This window comes from Haliotis rubra, unplaced genomic scaffold (genome assembly GCF_003918875.1).
Source record: "Haliotis rubra isolate DU_JTF1 unplaced genomic scaffold, ASM391887v1 Scf50, whole genome shotgun sequence".
NCBI lineage: Eukaryota > Metazoa > Mollusca > Gastropoda > Lepetellida > Haliotidae > Haliotis > Haliotis rubra.
Window position 1 is genome coordinate 1,996,112 of NW_025767191.1, and position 14,954 is coordinate 2,011,065.

Genomic DNA, 14,954 nt, shown 5'->3' on the forward strand with positions numbered 1-14,954 from the left:
TTTGCGATAGCATTCCTTGAATTAAACCTACCTGATGCTACCCGATAGTGTGTCATATTTCACATCCAGTACCTGGGTTTATCATGCACTTAAGAGTGAAAGACTTCTAACTTTTGAAAAAAGTGATATTTTCACTGCAGTGACAGAAATTTCATATGTTGATATAAATGCTCTTAGTCAACAAACATGGGCATTGGATGACTTCATCTCCTGATGATTACACAATGACTCTGAGGCCGGAGTTCGAATCCCCGATGGGGCTCAACTCAAAACAAAACAAAAGTTCTAGAATTTGTACTTTACTAAGAAAGTGTAATCCCAAATATAACATCTGTTACATTCATCTCCTGATGTCAAAAATGCGAAAGTATCATATTTCACTAGACACATAAAATAACCTCTACATATCTCGACAGTGTGCTGGCTTTGCATAATATTCCCAATCCAGTTGCCACAATTAGCTGCAAACTAATGTGGCAAAGTCAACTTTGTGTTGTATATAGTTTATGAATAAACATGTGAACGCTACTATGTAACGCTACTACACTTGATGATGTGGCATTTATCAATACTCACTCACTCACTCACTCACCAGTTGCAGGGTATGTATCTGTCTCAGAACACAAAGAACATCTGAAACCTTTGATATAGGAGTGATTGAAATTCCTGAATGGTTTTGTTTTCATTACTGTTGCGAAAAATTAGCATTAATATCTGAAAGGTCACATGCAACGTAAAACACAACTTTGCAGATTCTGATACCTTTCGGTATGGACATACCGAAACAAAGCGTCAAAATGCAAATTCAACTTATAAAATTGTTTTCATAATGTTTTGTTGATATCTCACAGGCGCGAGCTTTTTATATGTTATGACAGTAAATAAACTGTTTATATAATTTCATTTGTCTATTTCACCACACGTTCTTCTTACCGAAGTCACTTTCTCAGTTCGATACTTAAAAGCAATGTCATTATTTAAGCGTTGACACAATTTCTAACTGTGATATAGATATGTCGCTGTCACAGACAAAACTCAATGTCTTGTTTTTATTGACACCTGTGTGTCTGCCTGCCTGTCTGCTAATGACAATATTCAATATACAACTGCGACCACTGACCACATGCAATTTGAACTTAACACCAATCAGGCTATACACCATAAACAAAAGCGCATTGATTTATGGCCGAGTTAGGTCTCTGTCACATTATGTAATTACACAGACAGGCAGGTGTGATACTTGGAACACATGATATGTTATGATGTCTGTTGATTGCAAAATGTTATACACAAAAAATGAGCATGTATTTACAAAACCCAACATCCATATATATACACACAATTAGCCGTGAAGGCATCTGCAAATGAACCAGCCGTTACACTTGAGTGCACACCCACCCGCTCTGACTGGGTTCGGTATCCCGGCTGCTTCGTTTCGAGGGAGGTAAACCCAAGTACAAAATATTGCACATTTGATTTGCGATTATACGCTTATAATTTTGTTTATTTGTCTTTTCATAATCAGCAATGCATATTATATGTCATGAAGAAGTGATAATTGTGTTTTAATTATGTTTGATTTTTTGGTTGCATGTGACCTTTAAGAAAGAGACAGGTTAGGCTGGTGAACATAGTGCCTGTGTCTAGATACACAGAGAAGGCCAAAGATAATGCTGGCCTTATGGCTTTGTGTTATTCCCATGGGTGTCAAGGACACGTGTTCATCCAGGTGCCCTCTATCATGGGTGTTAGGAACCGGTCTAGATTTATCATGTGACAAGGATTGGACCAAACAGATTCTTGGGAGAAAATTGAGTTTGTATCTCTGGAGAGGGAAGTGTCAGAAGAAGACCAAGATTAGTTCACAGAATGCTTTTATGTACTTTAGATGATATAGCCTGTTTATGCCAAGTTCCCTTTATTGTGACAGTAATGAATGTTTAAAGGAAACAGAAAACTATTTTCTTCTTGGTGTTACTGATTTATGGCACATGTATATCTCAGACTTGGATGTTTGGATCTTATGGCCATTATGAAAGCGGCCAATGCAGCATCAGTCATCTGTTGACTTCATGACCAACTCTTGTTGGAACTTTTGACATAATCATTATCAAAATGTTTCTGACCTGCAAGACCTGAAGGCAATGGTCCTGGTTGGTCATGGTCAAGGATGGTCAGAAGTAGCTGCTGTGATGTCACTGGTACTAACAGTTAATCTGGTGATATCCACACAGCCTTAGGTTGTTGCCACATGGCTAGTGGCAGTTCAAGTCATCAATCTGGTGATATCCACACAGCCTTAGGTTGTTGCCACATGGCTAGTGGCAGTTCAAGCCAACATGGCTAGTGGCAGTTCAAGTCATCAATCTGGTGATATCCACACAGCCTGAGGTTGTTGCCACATGGCTAGTGTCAGTTCAAGTCATCAATCTGGTGATATCCACTCAGCCTGAGGTTGTTGCCACATGACTAGTGACAGTTCAAGTCATCATCCTGGTGATATCCACACAGCCTTAGGTTGTTGCCACATGGCTATGGGAAGATTCTGTCTGTACTCTAGGCCTCTTCCATGTGCTAGAGTGATAGTCACAGTAGGGTTACTGTGAGATTTTGTAAATTCTAATGCCAAATGTTGATGTTACAGTGCTTTGATATTCTTACACTGATTAGAGCTCATTCTGCTCACGATAACATTTTTATTTCTGAATGTAATTTTTTATGAAGTTGAGCTTTCTGACAAAAGTGACCTTTTTGCTTTCTTTAGTTGTAATATCTTATGACACAGTAAGTTTTGGTTTTGTTTCTTGTACCTGTCAATTACAGTTGATATGACAATTTCAGAATAATGATATGGCAAAAAACTACTGATACGTCATGATTTAACAAGTCCATTCCTGGCGTATGTGTGGTGGAGATGGTGTCTATCAGGGAAGTTTAGCGTCTTTGTTAGAGTTGGTGGAGTCTCAAACACACTTTGACATTATCAATATTCAGAAACAAACCTTTGCGCCAAACTCCTGTCAAATTGATTCTGAGAAAAGTGTTTAAAGACACATCCCTTTTATATAGTTACAGTTTCTCATCATTATGAGTTTTTTATCTTGTGTTTTGTAGAACCAACAACCATCCTGGAGAGTAACCTCGCCGTGAGTAATGATCAACCGGATGACAGTGAAGTGGGGCAGATAAGTAAGGACTTTAGAAGCTTTCATTCAAAACAGCCTGTTTGTAACCTCCTATATCACTTTATATCAGTAGCTGTTTTCATACAGCATAACCAGTGTTTCACAAAAACAGTTTCATCTCTCTTGTGTGTTTCATTGTTCATTCTGCATTATATTTTGTATGAGCACACATAACTGTCTACTCAGTGTCACAGATTTAAAGCAAAACCATCCCAGACTGTGATGCTTGTGTTCAATAGAGACAAAGTAATAGCAGACATTTATGTATTTATTATGTCTTCTGTCTAACTGAGTACATGTCCTTATATAGGGAGCAGGGGTGAAGAGATTCAGTGGCTAATCAGAGAATACATTCATATTCCCCACTTATTGTGTCACAGTGATTGTTGAACATCATGGAAACTGATTCTGTCTTAGTAAGGCAAGATGGGTGTTTCTTCAGAGTAGGACAAGAAAACATGGAAATGCCTTTCATTAGTCCTTTTTCCTCCAAAAAATTCTTTATAAATACTCATCCCAATAAGCCTCTGTACCATCATGCCTCAAACCCATGTAGTCGACTATGTGTTCCCCTACCCAAGTGGTAAGAACACCATGTAGTCGACTATGTGTTTTCCCCTACCCAAGTGGTAAGAACACCATGTACTCGACTATGTGTTCCCCTACCCAAGTGGTAAGAACACCATGTACTCGACTATGTGTTCCCCTACCCAAGTGGTAAGAACACCATGTACTTGACTATGTGTTCCCCTACCCAAGTGGTCAGAACACCATGTACTTGACCATGTGTTTTCCCCTACCCAAGTGGTCAGAACACCATGTACTTGACTATGTGTTTTCCCCTACCCAAGTGGTAAGAACACCATGTATTTGACTATGTGTTCCCCTACCCAAGTGGTAAGAACACCATGTACTCGACTATGTGTTCCCCTACCCAAGTGGTCAGAACACCATGTAGTTGACTATGTGTTCCCCTACCCAAGTGGTCAGAACACCATGTACTTGACTATGTGTTCCCCTACCCAAGTGGTAAGAACACCATGTAGTCGACTATGTGTTCCCCTACCCAAGTGGTCAGAACACCATGTACTTGACTATGTGTTCCCCTACCCAAGTGGTAAGAACACCATGTAGTTGACTATGTGTTCCCCTACCCAAGTGGTCAGAACACCATGTACTTGACTATGTGTTCCCCTACCCCAGTGGTCAGAACACCATGTACTTGACTATGTGTTCCCAAACCCCAGTGGTCACAACACCATGTACTTGACTATGTGTTCCCCTAAGTGGTCAGAACCCAGTGTGTTCCCTACACCCTTGACTATGTGGTCCCCTACCCCAGTGGTCAGAACACCATGTACTTGACTATGTGTTCCCCTACCCCAGTGGTCACAACACCATGTACTTGACTATGTGTTCCCCCAAGTGGTCAGAACACCATGTGCCGAACCCAGTGGTCACAACACCATGTACTTGACTATGTGTTCCCCAACCCCAGTGGTCAGAACACCATGTACTTGACCATGTGACTATGTTGTTCACAACACCCCTAACCCAGTGGTCACAACACCATGTACTTGACTATGTGTTCCCCAACCCCAGTGGTCAGAACACCATGTACTTGACTATGTGTTCCTCAACGCCAGTGGTCAAAACACCATGTACTTGACTATGTGTTCCCCAACCCCAGTGGTCACAACACCATGTACTTGACTATGTGTTCCCCGACCCCAGTGGTCACAACACCATGTACTTTACTGTGTTCCCCTACCTGGTCAGAACACCATGTACTTGACCATGTGTTCTCCTACCTCAGTGGTCAGAGCTTGATGCTGTTTACAATTTGGCCACTTTAGTCTGAAGTCAAAGTGTTATCTTCATCTGTCAGAACTGTCAAAACAGCCAATCAGCATATGCCATTCCACGCCTTCCCTAATAGTCCTTTTCCATACTACATTTAAGGATGAGGCAAGGCTGGAATATCAATGCTGTTGGGCTTTGTCTCTGAAGCTGGACAAAGCCAGCTATATCCCTGTTCATCAAGCCAGCTTTGTTAGGATTCTCTTAAGCATATGTTTAGGCTGAAGTCTTTATTAGATATATTGATGCTCACAAGTGAAGTCTGCCGAATGGTAATTGAAAGTCTGTGTCCAGTAGACCCTAGCCTCCCAAAGATAAGCAGGAATATTGATACAGCTAAATGTATCTCAGCACCTTGATTGACATGAAATTGATTATATTTACAGTTAGGATTTGTGCTAATTGACGACTTAATCCAATATTCAACATCCATCATGCCTGACATGGGTTTCATTCATCAGCAATGTTTTAGTCAGCTGTGATTGGCCGGCAGGTGACAGAAATGTGCGAGATGAAATGCATAACGATCACTAAGCATTTATGATCAGGTACGTGAAAGGAAAATTTGATCACTGCCTTTCAAAAAGGGCTAATTTAGTCATAATGTTGCATTTTTCTATTGACGTTTTTGATTTTGTAAGGAGTGAAAGTGCTTTATATTAGCCGATAATGTATCTGTTTTCGTACTGACACTGTTTTCATGTGACAGTCATCGATTTATGGATTCACCTGACTACGTGGGATCAAGTCCACTGGAAAAATATTCACGAATACAGTTGAGAGAAAAAGTAAATCTGCTTTTGAAGTTATCATTATTGGAGTGAGGGAAGTTGATAACCTGATTGTGAAGATGAATCATGTGATTGTCAGATAGCTCAATCACCAGGTACGTCTTGGATTCATTACTTGACCTTACTAGTCACATAATTACTTTATTTACTGACATTAATTCAAAGGAGTTCTTGATCACTTTGACTAATGTGAATATGATTATACAGCCCCTATAATTTCTGACACATGGTATTAAATGGATCAATAGTTGTCCAATGGTTCTAAGTAGGCAAGTGTGTGTCTGATGGTACCGAATAGACCAGTGTGTGTCTGATGGTACTATGTAGGCCAGTGGGTGTCTGATGGTACTATGTAGGCCAGTGTGTCTGATGGTACTATGTAGGCCAGTGGGTGTGTGGTGGTACTATGTAGACCAGTGTGTGTCTGATGGTACTATGTAGGTAAGTGTGTGTCAGATTGTACTATGTAGGTATGTGGGTGTCTGATGGTACTATGTAGACCAGTGTGTGTCTGGTGGTACTATGTAGATAACTGTGTGTCTGATGGTCCTATGTAGGCCAGTGTGTGTCTGATGGTATTATGTAGATAACTGTGTGTCTGATGGTACTATGTAGGCCAGTGTGTGTCTGATGATACTATGACTGTCATGTGACATGTCTTGTGTCTGACAGTCATGTGACAAGTCTAGTGTTTGACTGTCATGTGACATGTCTAGTGTGTGACTGTCATGTGACATATCTAGTGTATGACTGTCCATGTGACATGTCAAGCATGTGACTGTCTATGTGACATGTCTAATGTATGACTGTCCATGTGACATGTCAAGTGTGTGATTGTCCATGTGACATGTCTAGTGTGTGACTGCCATGTGACATGTCCAGTATGTGATTGTCCATGTGACATGCATATGTCAAGTGTGTGACATGTCTAGTGTGTGTCCAGGTGTCTAGTGATTGTCCAGGTGACTTATCTAGTGTGTGATTGTCCAGGTGACATCTCTAGTGTGTGATTGTCCATGTGACATGTCTAGTGTGTGACTGTCATGGGACATGTCTAGTGTGTGATTGTCATGTGACATGTCTAATGTATGACTGTCCATGTGACATGTCTAGTGTGTGACTGTCATGTGACATGTCTAGTGTACAACTGTCCATGTGACATGTCAAGCGTGTGACTGTCATGTGACATGTCTAGTGTGTGACTGTCATGTGACATATCTAGTGTACGACTGTCCATGTGACATGTCAAGCATGTGACTGTCTATGTGACATGTCTAATGTATGACTGTCCATGTGACATGTCAAGCGTGTGACTGTCCATGTGACATGTCTAGTGTACGACTGTCCATGTGACATGTCAAGCGTGTGACTGTCCATGTGACATGTCAAGCGTGTGACTGTCATGTGACATGTCTAATGTATGACTGTCCATGTAACATGTCTGGTGTATGACTGTCCATGTTCACGGCATCCATATGTACGTACGTCCCGATTCTTGTTAACGCGATATCTCATGAACTGTTGTACCCAATGTCTTCAAATTTGGTGACAGCCTACATTGGGGGATTACGCAGACACCAGTTGATTTGGGTGACCATGACCTTATCTTCAAGGTCACCACGACACTTTGACCACTTTTAACTCTTGTTAACGCGATATCTCATGGACTGTTGTACCCATTGTCTTCAAATTTGGTGACAGCCTACGTTGGGGGATTACGCAAACACCAGTTCATTGGAGTGACCTTGACCTTTTTTTCAAGGTCACCCACGACACTTTGACCACTTTTCAAACTCTTGTTAACGTGATATCTCATGCACTGTTGTATCCAATGTCTTCAAATTTGGTGATAGCCTACATTTGGGGATTACACAGACACCAGTTGATTGGGGTGACTTTGACCTTATTTTCAAGGTCACCACGACACTTTGACCACTTTTCAAACTCTTGTTAACGCGATATCTCATGGACTGTTGTACCCATTGTCTTCAAATTTGGTGACAGCCTACATTGGGGGATTACGCAGACACCAGTTGATTTGGGTGACCATGACCTTATCTTCAAGGTCACCACGACACTTTTCACACTTTTAACTCTTGTTAACGCGATATATCTCATGGACTGTTGTACCCAGTGTCTTCACATTTGGTGACAGCCTACATTGGGGGATTACGCAGACACCAGTTGATTGGGGTGACCATGACCTTATCTTCAAGGTCACCACGACACTTTGACCACTTTTAACTCATGTTAACGTGATATCTCATGCACTGTTGTATCCAATGTCTTCAAATTTGGTGACAGCCTACATTTGGGGATTACACAGACACCAGTTGATTGGGGTGACTTTGACCTTATTTTCAAGGTCATCACGACACTTTGACCACTTTTCAAACTCTTGTTAACGCGATATCTCATGGACTGTTGTACCCAGTGTCTTCAAATTTGGTGACAGCCTACATTGGGGGATTCAAGGTCACCACGACACTTTGACCGCTTTTCAAACTTATTTAAACGTGATATCTCATAAAACATTGCACCCAATGTTTTCAATTATGTTGACAGCCTACATTGGGTGATTATGCAACAGTCATTTCAGGCATCTTTTATGTAACCAAAATATAAAAAGTAGTAAATATAGATATATTCCATTCTTTAGCGTCGGGAGACATTGCCATATCAGTGGGAAACACTTGTGTATGACTGTCATGTGACATGTCTAATGTATGACTGTCCATGTGACATGTCTAGTGTGTGATTGTCCATGTGACATGTCTAGTGTGTGACTGCCATGTGACATGTCTAGTATGTGATTGTCCATGTGACATGCATATGTCAAGTGTGTGTGACATGTGACTAGTGTGTGTCCAGGTGTCTAGTGATTGTCCAGGTGACTTATCTAGTGTGTGATTGTCCAGGTGACATCTCTAGTGTGTGATTGTCCATGTGACATGTCTAGTGTGTGACTGTCATGGGACATGTCTAGTGTGTGACTATCATGTGACATGTCTAGTGTACAACTGTCCATGTGACATGTCTGGTGTATGACTGTCACATGACATGTCTAGTGTGTGACTGTCATGTAACATGTCTAGTGTACAACTGTACATGTGACATGTCTTGTGTACGACTGTCCATGTGACATGTCTAGTGCATGACTGTCTTGTGACATGTCTAGTGTTTGATTGTCCAGGTGACATGTCTAGTGTGTGATTGTCCAGGTGACATGTCTAGTGTGTGACTGTCATGTGACGTGTCTAGTATAAGACTGTCATGTGATATGTCTAGTGTGTGATTGTCCATGTGACATGTCAAGTGTGTGATTGCCCATGTGACATGTCTAGTGTGTGACTGTCATGTGACATGTCTAGTGTATGACTGTCCATGTGACATGTCTAGTGTATGACTGTCCATGTGACATGTCTAGTCTATGACTGTCCATGTGACATGTCTAGTGTATGACTGTCCATGTGACATGTCTAGTGTATGACTGTCCATGTGACATGTCTAGTGTATGACTGTCCAGGTGACATGTCTAGTGTATGACTGTCATGTGACATATCTAGTGTGTGACTGTCATGTGACATGTCTAATGTATGACTGTCCATGTGACACGTCTAGTGTATGACTGTCATGTGACATGTCTAGTGTGTGACTGTCCATGTGACATGTCTAGTGTGTGACTGTCCATGTGACATGTCTAGTGTGTGACTGTCATGTGACATGTCTAGTGTATGACTGTCCATGTGACACGTCTAGTGTATGACTGTCCATGTGACATGTCTAGTGTGTGACTGTCCATGTGACATGTCTAGTGTGTGTTTGTCCAGGTGACATGTCTACTATGGGACTGTCATGTGACATGTCACATGTATGGTTGTGCACATTATGAGTGTATGATTGTTCAGGTGACATGTCTAGCAATGTACCCATTCTGTGAGCCAAACATAGTAAGGGTTGATGATGTGACATGGTTGTAATGTACACATTCTGAGGGACACACACTGTAAGTGTTGATGATCTGACATGGTTGTAATGTATCCACTCTGTGAGCCGCTCACTGTAAGTGTTGATGATCTGACATGGTTGTAATGCAGAGGCCCAGATAAGCTGCGTATCCGGGTAAAATACGCATATAAAATTTCCAAATACGCATTGAAAAATAATTGTTACGTACCAATTACGCATTTAAAATGTTAGATACGCTAAAAGTTTAAAACAAATGCGTACGGAATATATTTATAAAAATCGCTTGCTTAATGAAAAAAACATCGATTGCTATCAAGTTGTACTGTTAGTATAGGACAAGTGTTGTACTGTCAGTATAGGATGAGTGATTGTTATGAAATAATTTCCATTATATTTTAGTTGGTTTTGATTAGGTGTGACATAAGACAGAACATACCTGCTTAGTAAACTTACTCAATGACATAATACTTAGGTGAGTAAAAGGACTGAAATACGCACATATTTTAAAGCAGTGGGTAACGGAAAATGAAATACCCACTCAACATTCATAATACCCACTCCAAAAAAATACAGTGGGTACAGTAACCACATGAGCTAAATCTTATCTGGAGCTCTGGTAATGTATCCACTCTGTGATCCACTCACTGTAAGGGTTGATGTTATGACATGGTTGTAATGTATCCACTCTATGAGCCTCTCACTGTAAGGGTTGATGATCTGACATGGTTGTAATGTATCCACTCTATGAGCCTCTCACTGTAAGGGTTGATGATCTGACATGGTTGTAATGTATCCGCTCTATGAGCCTCTCACTGTAAGGGTTGATGATCTGACATGGTTGTAATGTATCCTCTCTATGAGCCTCTCACTGTAAGGGTTGATGATCTGACATGGTTGTAATGTATCCGCTCTATGAGCCTCTCACTGTAAGGGTTGATGATCTGACATGGTTGTAATGTATCCTCTCTATGAGCCTCTCACTGTAAGGGTTGATGATCTGACATGGTTGTAATGTATCCACTCTATGAGCCTCTCACTGTAAGGGTTGATGATCTGACATGGTTGTAATGTATCCTCCTCTATGAGCCTCTCACTGTAAGGGTTGATGATCTGACATGGTTGTAATGTATCCGCTCTATGAGCCTCTCACTGTAAGGGTTGATGATCTGACATGGTTGTAATGTATCCGCTCTATGAGAGCCTCTCACTGTAAGGGTTGATGATCTGACATGGTTGTAATGTATCCACTCTATGAGCCTCTCACTGTAAGGGTTGATGATCTGACATGGTTGTAATGTATCCTCTCTATGAGCCTCTCACTGTAAGGGTTGATGATCTGACATGGTTGTAATGTATCCGCTCTATGAGCCTCTCACTGTAAGGGTTGATGATCTGACATGGTTGTAATGTATCCACTCTATGAGCCTCTCACTGTAAGGGTTGATGATCTGACATGGTTGTAATGTATCCTCTCTATGAGCCACTCACTGTAAGGGTTGATGATCTGACATGGTTGTAATGTATCCTCTCTATGAGCCTCTCACTGTAAGGGTTGATGATCTGACATGGTTGTAATGTATCCTCTCTATGAGCCTCTCACTGTAAGGGTTGATGATCTGACATGGTTGTAATGTATCCTCTCTATGAGCCACTCACTGTAAGGGTTGATGATCTGACATGGTTGTAATGTATCCGCTCTATGAGCCTCTCACTGTAAGGGTTGATGATCTGACATGGTTGTAATGTATCCACTCTATGAGCCTCTCACTGTAAGGGTTGATGATCTGACATGGTTGTAATGTATCCGCTCTATGAGCCACTCACTGTAAGGGTTGATGATCTGACATGGTTGTAATGTATCCGCTCTATGAGCCTCTCACTGTAAGGGTTGATGATCTGACATGGTTGTAATGTATCCGCTCTATGAGCCTCTCACTGTAAGGGTTGATGATCTGACATGGTTGTAATGTATCCTCTCTATGAGCCGCTCACTGTAAGGGTTGATGATCTGACATGGTTGTAATGTATCCTCTCTATGAGCCACTCACTGTAAGGGTTGATGATCTGACATGGTTGTAATGTATCCTCTCTATGAGCCGCTCACTGTAAGGGTTGATGATGTGACATGGTTGTAATGTATCCACTCTATGAGCCACTCACTGTAAGGGTTGATGATCTGACATGGTTGTAATGTATCCGCTCTATGAGCCTCTCACTGTAAGGGTTGATGATCTGACATGGTTGTAATGTATCCAGCTCTATGAGCCTCTCACTGTAAGGGTTGATGATCTGACATGGTTGTAATGTATCCGCTCTATGAGCCTCTCACTGTAAGGGTTGATGATCTGACATGGTTGTAATGTATCCTCTCTATGAGCCACTCACTGTAAGGGTTGATGATCTGACATGGTTGTAATGTATCCTCTCTATGAGCCGCTCACTGTAAGGGTTGATGATGTGACATGGTTGTAATGTATCCACTCTATGAGCCACTCACTGTAAGGGTTGATGATCTGACATGGTTGTAATGTATCCGCTCTATGAGCCGCTCACTGTAAGGGTTGATGATCTGACATGGTTGTAATGTATCCTCTCTAAGAGCCTCTCACTGTAAGGGTTGATGATCTGACATGGTTGTAATGTATCCGCTCTATGAGCCTCTCACTGTAAGGGTTGATGATGTGACATGGTTGTAATGTATCCTCTCTATGAGCCTCTCACTGTAAGGGTTGATGATCTGACATGGTTGTAATGTATCCACTCTGTGATCCACTCACTGTAAGGGTTGATGATCTGACATGGTTGTAATGTATCCACTCTATGAGCCTCTCACTGTAAGGGTTGATGATCTGACATGGTTGTAATGTATCCCTCTCTAAGAGCCTCTCACTGTAAGGGTTGATGATCTGACATGGTTGTAATGTATCCGCTCTATGAGCCAGCTCACTGTAAGGGTTGATGATCTGACATGGTTGTAATGTATCCTCTCTATGAGCCTCTCACTGTAAGGGTTGATGATCTGACATGGTTGTAATGTATCCGCTCTATGAGCCTCTCACTGTAAGGGTTGATGATCTGACATGGTTGTAATGTATCCGCTCTCTGAGAGCCTCTCACTGTAAGGGTTGATGATCTGACATGGTTGTAATGTATCCACTCTATGAGCCTCTCACTGTAAGGGTTGATGATCTGACATGGTTGTAATGTATCCTCTCTATGAGCCTCTCACTGTAAGGGTTGATGATCTGACATGGTTGTAATGTATCCTCTCTATGAGCCTCTCACTGTAAGGGTTGATGATCTGACATGGTTGTAATGTATCCGCTCTATGAGCCTCTCACTGTAAGGGTTGATGATCTGACATGGTTGTAATGTATCCACTCTATGAGCCTCTCACTGTAAGGGTTGATGATCTGACATGGTTGTAATGTATCCTCTCTATGAGCCTCTCACTGTAAGGGTTGATGATCTGACATGGTTGTAATGTATCCTCTCTATGAGCCTCTCACTGTAAGGGTTGATGATCTGACATGGTTGTAATGTATCCTCTCTATGAGCCACTCACTGTAAGGGTTGATGATCTGACATGGTTGTAATGTATCCACTCTATATGAGCCACTCACTGTAAGGGTTGATGATCTGACATGGTTGTAATGTATCCTCTCTATGAGCCTCTCACTGTAAGGGTTGATGATCTGACATGGTTGTAATGTATCCGCTCTATGAGCCACTCACTGTAAGGGTTGATGATCTGACATGGTTGTAATGTATCCTCTCTATGAGCCTCTCACTGTAAGGGTTGATGATCTGACATGGTTGTAATGTATCCACTCTATGAGCCTCTCACTGTAAGGGTTGATGATCTGACATGGTTGTAATGTATCCTCTCTATGAGCCACTCACTGTAAGGGTTGATGATCTGACATGGTTGTAATGTATCCACTCTATGAGCCACTCACTGTAAGGGTTGATGATCTGACATGGTTGTAATGTATCCTCTCTATGAGCCTCTCACTGTAAGGGTTGATGATCTGACATGGTTGTAATGTATCCGCTCTATGAGCCACTCACTATAAGGGTTGATGATCTGACATGGTTGTAATGTATCCACTCTATGAGCCTCTCACTGTAAGGGTTGATGATCTGACATGGTTGTAATGTATCCTCTCTGAGAGCCTCTCACTGTAAGGGTTGATGATCTGACATGGTTGTAATGTATCCGCTCTATGAGCCTCTCACTGTAAGGGTTGATGATCTGACATGGTTGTAATGTATCCTCTCTATGAGCCTCTCACTGTAAGGGTTGATGATCTGACATGGTTGTAATGTATCCTCTCTATGAGCCACTCACTGTAAGGGTTGATGATCTGACATGGTTGTAATGTATCCGCTCTATGAGCCTCTCACTGTAAGGGTTGATGATCTGACATGGTTGTAATGTATCCACTCTATGAGCCTCTCACTGTAAGGGTTGATGATCTGACATGGTTGTAATGTATCCGCTCTATGAGCCACTCACTGTAAGGGTTGATGATCTGACATGGTTGTAATGTATCCGCTCTATGAGCCTCTCACTGTAAGGGTTGATGATCTGACATGGTTGTAATGTATCCTCTCTATGAGCCGCTCACTGTAAGGGTTGATGATCTGACATGGTTGTAATGTATCCTCTCTATGAGCCACTCACTGTAAGGGTTGATGATCTGACATGGTTGTAATGTATCCTCTCTATGAGCCAGCTCACTGTAAGGGTTGATGATCTGACATGGTTGTAATGTATCCACTCTATGAGCCACTCACTGTAAGGGTTGATGATCTGACATGGTTGTAATGTATCCTCTCTATGAGCCGCTCACTGTAAGGGTTGATGATCTGACATGGTTGTAATGTATCCTCTCTGAGAGCCACTCACTGTAAGGGTTGATGATCTGACATGGTTGTAATGTATCCAGCTCTATGAGCCTCTCACTGTAAGGGTTGATGATCTGACATGGTTGTAATGTATCCTCTCTATGAGCCTCTCACTGTAAGGGTTGATGATCTGACATGGTTGTAATGTATCCACTCTATGAGCCTCTCACTGTAAGGGTTGATGATCTGACATGGTTGTAATGTATCCACTCTATGAGCCTCTCACTGTAAGGGTTGA

At 41.7% G+C, this 14,954-nt stretch overlaps 1 protein-coding gene across 1 annotated transcript in view; it reads left to right on the plus strand.

Annotated features, from left to right (window-relative positions):
- Positions 1–14,954, plus strand: part of LOC124291875 (protogenin A-like) — a 256,918-nt gene that overhangs the window by 89,218 nt on the left and 152,746 nt on the right. Inside the window, exon 2 of the mRNA XM_046728940.1 lies at positions 3,115–3,189. The gene's annotated coding sequence lies outside the window, so the exon portion shown is untranslated. The remainder of the gene's footprint in view (positions 1–3,114; positions 3,190–14,954) is intronic.